This window comes from Gopherus flavomarginatus, chromosome 1 (genome assembly GCF_025201925.1).
Source record: "Gopherus flavomarginatus isolate rGopFla2 chromosome 1, rGopFla2.mat.asm, whole genome shotgun sequence".
NCBI lineage: Eukaryota > Metazoa > Chordata > Testudines > Testudinidae > Gopherus > Gopherus flavomarginatus.
The window spans coordinates 200,439,751-200,445,750 of NC_066617.1; the positions used below are offsets into that span (position 1 = coordinate 200,439,751).

Below are 6,000 nucleotides of genomic sequence, written 5' to 3' on the forward strand. Positions count from 1 at the left end.
GATTAGTATCAGTGATTGGCTGCAACCTGTACTGCATAAGATTATTAAACATCAGGGCAGACAGCACACACCAATTAGACAACGTTAAAAAGCCAGTTAGATTATTGGAACACCTTCACTTGCTTTTTAAGTAGTCCCCATTTTAATCCTTTTACCTCAACTTCTACATGTGTTGAGATTTTGTATCAATAGATAATTTGGTTCTCATTAACACTGCAAAAGAAGATTCATCTTCACAGAACACTTTTGGTAAATGAAATGCATACAGAGTCATTAGTGCACTGTACCTTAATCACAGCTGCAAGGCAATTAGTTTTAATTTCAAGAGACATGTCTTAAATTAGAAAAAAGGAAATGAACATCCAGTAGCATTTCAACTCGTTAGATTTTTAAAACACATCCACAAGTAGTGATCTGCCACATTCCCTAAACAAAGCGCTACTGACCTGATCACCACAGTAAATGTGTCGTGATGGCTACAATGTGCCAAATACTTAAGCTTTTGTTGCTCTGTGATATTGAGAACCTGCCTCTACGTTTTAACCTCCAGACCAAGCGTGTTAAATTATATAATTAGCACACTTTAAGCAAATAATTACAAAGGCTAGTTTTTGTTAAATAAAATTTACACTAGTAAGTTAGCTACATGGTATCCTGTTAAACTAGAGATGGATGACTGACAAAGATGTTACTTAGAACTGGTTTAAATTCTCATACAGATCTTGGATTAGAAATTGAGGCTAGTCTACCCAGAGGTTGGCAACGGAGTCTTCATTTATTCACTCTAATTTAAGGTTTCGTGTGCCAGTAATATGTTTTAATGTTTTTTAGAAAGTCTCTTTCTATAAGTCTATAATATATAACTAAACTATTGTTGTATGTAAAGTAAATAAGGTTTTTAAAACATTTTAAAAAGCTTCATTTAAAATTAAATTAAAATGCAGAGCCCCCCGGACTGGTGGTCAGGGCCCGGGCAGTGTGAGTGCCACTGAAAATGAGCTCGCATGTTGCCTTTGGCACCTGTGCCATAGGTTGCCTACCCCTGGTCTACACTGTGGACCTCACAGCGGCACAACTGTACAACAGCAGCTGTGCCGCTGTAAGATCACCTGTGTAGCCGGTCTATGTCGACAGGAAACTACCCTTGACAAGTGACAGCAGCTATGTCAGCAGGAGAGCAGCCACCAATGTAGCATTGTTCACACTAGAAGCAGCAAAGAATCCTGTGGCACCTTATAGACTAACAGACGTTTTGGAGCATGAGCTTTTGTGGGTGAATACCCACTTCATCAGATGCATGTAATGGAAATTTCCAGCAGCAGGTGTATGTGTGTGTATATATATATATATATATATATATATATAGATATATATTATACACACACACACCACCACACACACACACACCCCTAGAGATAATGAGGTTTGTTCAATCAGGGAGGATGAGGCCCTGTTCTAGCAGTTGAGGTGTGAAAACCAAGGGAGGAGAAACTGGTTTTGTAGCTGGCAAGCCATTCACATCTTTGTTTAATCCTGAGCTGATAGTGTCAAATTTGCAGATGAATTGAAGCTCAGCAGTTTCTCTTGAAGTCTGGTCCTGAAGATTTTTTTTGCGCAGGATGGCCACCTTAAGGTCTGCTATAGTGTGGCCAGGGAGGTTGAAGTGCTCTCCTACAGGTTTTGTATATTTGCCATTCCTAATATCTGATTTGTGTCCATTTATCCTTTTCAGTAGTGACTGTCCAGTTTGGCCGATGTACATAGCAGAGGGGCATTGCTGGCATATGATGGCGTATATTACATTGGTGGACATGCAGGTGAATGAACCGATGATGTGATGGTGTGGCTGATCTGGTTAGGTTCTGTGATAGTGTCGCTGGTGTAGATATGTGGGCAGAGTTGGCATCAAGGTCTGTTGCATGGATTGGTTCCTGAGCTAGAGTTATTATGGTGCGGTGTGCAGTTACTGGTGAGAATGTGTTTCAGGTTGGCAGGTTTGCCTTGTGGGCGAGGACTGGCCTGCCAGTTCACACTGATACTTTTATCACCTGGGGGGGGGAGGAGGAGAAGGCGAGGTTCCTACATCCCTGACTGACAAAAAGGGTTTGCCAACAAATGTGCTTGTGTAGACAGTCTATAATGTGCACAAACCACTGAAATTCAGAGGAGTTTGGCTTAGAGGGGCTTTGACCTTTCTCTAGTGCAACTTTTGTTTAAAACAAAAAAAAAAAGATAAGCATAGGAGTTTGCTGATCTTTACAACTGGGAGATACTGAGCTCATTAAAAGTCAGCTGTACATAGGCTGACAACAACACTCTAGAGATTAAAAACACCAGACTATCAGTCAATTCCTCTTCCTATGCAGGATTGTTTCTATAATGCATTTTCTAATGCTGTATCTAGCACAATTTTAAGATATCCCATCTCTTGCTGTTTACAGCAGGATAATTCCATTGAAATAATGAGGTTTTGTTCTAATTCTTCCCATTTTAAAGGATACCTGCTTAGAAATGGCAAAAAACCCCCCCTTTTTTCCTGTCCCCCTTCTTTGTGATATATGAAAGGAGCCTAGAAGTGTCTTCTGCTTGTTTTTTCCATTCTAAATTCACATCTGGTGTACTCTGGAACTATATTAATATCAGGAAAAAACAAACATACTGTCTAAAGGTTAGAAAACAAGCAGTGAGCGAACAGGAGCTGCTAACAGGGAGTTTTGCAAGGAGTTCTCCAGGTGAAGGAGGAGCACATACAGCATCTGTGGGGTAAGTGACTGTCTGCAGTGTTTGTGTTTGGGGGTTACTTGCTGTGTGCTGAGCTTGTGTTTGTCAGTCTGTTTGTTTGTTTGTTTGAAGGACCGTGTGCTGTAGCTGGCAGTTGGAGGCGGAGCTACCAGGAAGGTTTGAAAGCTAGAAGCTTCTGGTAATTGGCTGAGCCTTAACCAGTGGGCGGGGCATTCACTCAGGCCAGGGCTTTATAAAGCTGCGCACAAGTGACCAGGGGGCTTAGCGAACAGGAGCTGCTAACAGAGTTTTGCAAGGGAGTTTGGAAGGGAGTAGGAAGGAGTGGGGGTCCCTTGTCGGTCTCATCTGTGACTCATTGGTCCCCTGAACCTATAAACTGACCACATCCAAAACCTTTCTGTACAGCAGAGCAGAGCGGACAGGGAGCTGCAGATGGGATTTGAGAGAGTTTGACAGAAGGAGGCTTACAATGGTGAGGAGGACCCACAACACCTGTGCCAGCACTGCTTCTGTCTCCTCCACCTGCGCCTGTAGCCAGACAGAGCACCAAAGCATGGATGCTTTTACCCAGATTCTGGTGTGGACTTGCAAAGACTGTAATTTGCAATTTCCACTTACTGATATCCAGGCTGGGGGTGGCATCCAATGTGAAAGGTTCCTACTGGTGGAATCTCTCAGGCAGCAGGTAGGAGAGCTACAGGAGAAGGTGGCTAGGCTGAGGAACATCCATATCCATGAGCAATTCCTGGACAGTATCCATGTGGAGACAGCTGACGTAGCTGTCCCAGTTCACCAGACTACCGACACACCAGTGGAGGAGGAGATGCCTCAGGGTGTATCTGACACACCAGTGGAGGAAGAGGCTCAGGGTGGACACAGCCAGCTGGTTACTTCTAGCAGCAGGCAGTGCTCCACCCCTGCTGCGGTAAAAGATAACCGTTATGCTCTTCTTGATATAGGAGAGAGAAGGATCACCCCCAAGTTAAGGAGATGAAGCCTCGTACCCTAAGGCTGGGAGGTCTGCTGCCACCACTGATAAGAAACGTAGGGTAGTGGTGGTTGGAGACTCTCTGCTGAGGGGGATGGAGACACCCATCTGTCGCCTGACCGTTCATCCCGGGAGGTATGCTGCCTGCCAGGGGCCCGTATTCGAGATGTTACAGAGGCATTGTCGAGGATTATCTGGCCTTCTGACTACTACCCCATGCTACTCATCCATGTGGGCACAAGTGATACTGCGAGGTGTGACACTGAGCAGATCAAGAGTGACTACAGGGCTCTGGGAGTACGGGTTAAGGAGTTTGGAGCACAGGTGGTATTCTCTTCGATTCTTCCTGTTGAAAGTAGGGGTCCGGGCAGAGACAGATGCATCGTGGAGGTGAATGCCTGGCTGCGAAGATGGTGTCGCCAGGAGGGCTTTGGCTTCCTCGACCACGGGATGCTGTTCGAGGAAGGACTGCTAGGCACAGATGGCGTTCACTTTTCAAAGAGGGGAAAGGCCTTATTTGCGCACAGACTGGCTAACCTAGTAAGGAGGGCTTTAAACTAGGTTCGACGGGGACATGTGAGCAAACGCCACAGGTAAGTGGGGAACAAGACCTGGGAGATGGGTTGGAAACAGGAGGGAGCACGGGCTATAATGGCAGAGAGGAAGGAGGGTCAGGGCAAAGCTGGGAGGCAAGATCAAACCAGTATCTTAGATGCCTGTATACAAATGCAAGAAGTATGGGTAATAAGCAGGAAGAACTGGAAGTGCTAATAAATAAATACAACTATGACATTGTTGGCATTACTGAAACTTGGTGGGATAATACACACGACTGGAATGTTGGTGTGGATGGGTATAGTTTGCTCAGGAAGGATAGACAGGGGAAAAAGGGAGGAGGTGTTGCCTTATATATTAAAAATGTACACACTTGGACTGAGGTGAGATGAACATAGGACGGAAGTGTTGAGAGTCTCTGGGTTAGGCTAAAGGGGTAAAAAAAACACAAGTGATGTCATGCTGGGAGTCTACTACAGGCCACCTAATCAGGTGGAAGAGGCTTTTTTCAAACAACCAAAATATCCGAAGCCCAATTTGTGTGGTGATGGGGGACTTCAACTATCCAGATATATGTTGGGAAAATAACACCGCGGGGCACAGACTATCCAATATGTTCCTGGACTGCATTGCAGACAACTTTTTATTTCAGAAAGTTGAAAAGCTACTAGGGGGGAAGCTGTTCTAGACTTGATTTTAACAAATAGGGAGGAACTAGTTGAGAATTTGAAAGTGAAAGGAAGCTTGGGTGAAAGTGATCATGAAATCATAGAATTTGCAATTCTAAGGAAGGGTAAAGGGAGTACAGCAGAATAGAGACAATGGATTTCAGGAAGGCGGATTCTGGTAAGCTCAGAGAGCTGATAGGTAAGGTCCCATGGGAATCAAGACTGAGGGAAAAACAACTGAGGAGAGTTGGCAGTTTTTCAAAGGGACACTTTAAGGGCCCAAAAGCAAGTTATTCCGATGGTTACGAAAGATAAAAATGTGGCAAAAGACCACCTTGGCTTAACCACGAGATCTTGCGTGACCTACAAAATAAAGAGGCGTCATATAAAAAAATGGAAACTAGGTCAGATTACAAAGGATGAATATAGGCAAATAACACAGGAATGCAGAGGCAAGATTAGAAAGGCAAAGGCACAAAATGAACTCAAACTAGCTATGGGAATAAAGGGAAACAAGACGACTTTTTATCAATACATTAGAAGCAAGAGGAAGACCAAGGACAGGGTAGGCCCACTGCTCAGTGAGGAGGGAGAAACAGTAAGGGAGACTTGGAAATGGCAGAGATGCTTAATGACTTCTTTGTTTCGGTCTTCACTGAGAAGTCTGAAGGAATGTCTAATATAGTGAATGCTTACGGAAGAGAGTAGGTTTAGAAGATAAAATTAAAAAAAAAGCAAGTAAAAAATCACTTAGAAGAGTAGATGCCTGCAAGTCACCAGGGCCTGAAGAATGCATCCTAGAATACTCAAAGTTAATAGAAGAGGTATCTGAGCCTCTAGCTATTATCTCTGGGAAATCATGGGAGACGGGGGAGATTCCAGAAGACTGGAAGGGGGCAAATATAGTGCCCATCTATAAAAAAGGAAATAAAAACAACCCAGGAAACTACAGACCAGTTAGTTTAACTTCTGTGCCAGGAAGATAATGGAGCAGGTATTAAAGAAATCATCTGCAAACACTTGGAAGGTGGTAAGTGATAGGGAATT

The 6,000-nt window shown here is 44.0% G+C and overlaps 1 protein-coding gene across 1 annotated transcript in view; it reads right to left on the minus strand.

Annotated features, from left to right (window-relative positions):
- TIAM1 (TIAM Rac1 associated GEF 1) overlaps positions 1–6,000 on the minus strand; it is a 261,857-nt gene that overhangs the window by 29,793 nt on the left and 226,064 nt on the right.